This window comes from Bufo bufo, chromosome 9, assembly GCF_905171765.1.
Source record: "Bufo bufo chromosome 9, aBufBuf1.1, whole genome shotgun sequence".
NCBI classification, from domain to species: Eukaryota; Metazoa; Chordata; class Amphibia; order Anura; family Bufonidae; genus Bufo; species Bufo bufo.
Window position 1 is genome coordinate 20,460,035 of NC_053397.1, and position 1,096 is coordinate 20,461,130.

Here is a 1,096-nt window from a genome sequence, read left to right on the forward strand (position 1 = left end):
ATTCGGATAATCTGACCCCCTGGTGAGGTTGGCTCTCCTCTACGTGCCGGTCAGTCTGACCCCATGGTGAGGTTGGGTCTCCTCTACGTGCCAGTCAGTCTGACCCCATGGTGAGGTTGGCTCTCCTCTACGTGCCGGTCAGTCTGACCCCATGGTGAGGTTTGCTCTCCTCTACGTGTTGGTCAGTCTGACCCCATGGTGAGGTTGGCTCTCCTCTACGTGCCGGTCAGTCTGACCCCATGGTGAGGTTGGCTCTCCTCTACGTGCCGGTCAGTCTGACCCCATGCTGAGGTTGGCTCTCCTCTACGTGCCGGTCAGTCTGACCCCATGGTGAGGTTGGCTCTCCTCTACGTGCCGGTCAGTCTGACCCCATGGTGAGGTTGGCTCTCCTCTACGTGCCGGTCAGTCTGACCCCATGGTGAGGTTGGCTCTCCTCTACGTGCCGGTCAGTCTGACCCCATGGTGAGGTTGGCTCTCCTCTACGTGCTGGCCAGTCTGACCCCATGGTGAGGTTGGCTCTTCTCTACGTGCCGGCCAGTCTGACCCCATGGGGAGGTTGGCTCTCCTCTACGTGCCGTTCAGTCTGACCCCATGGTGAGGTTGGCTCTCCTCTACGTGCCGGCCAGTCTGACCCCATGGTGAGGTTGGCTCTTCTCTATGTGCCGGCCAGTCTGACCCCATGGTGAGGTTGGCTCTCCTCTACGCGCCGGCCAGTCTGACCCCATGGTGAGGTTGGGTCTCCTCTACGTGCCGGTCAGTCTGACCCCATGGTGAGGTTGGGTCTCCTCTACGTGCCGGTCAGTCTGACCCCATGGTGAGGTTGGCTCTCCTCTACGTGCCGGCCAGTCTGACCCCATGGTGAGGTTGGCTCTCCTCTACGTGCCCGTCAGTCTGACCCCATGGTGAGGTTGGCTCTCCCCTACGTGCCGGTCAGTGACAGGCGGGGACATGTTCTGTCATTTCCAGGAATCCCGATCGGAGTGAATTCCTTAGGTGAGACCTACGTGCTCTTTCATAAACTGAGAAAGTCATCCTGTTTACATACCTGGGGGAGGAGGAGGAGAAGGAGGAGGAGGAGGAGGGACGCACCTGAGGG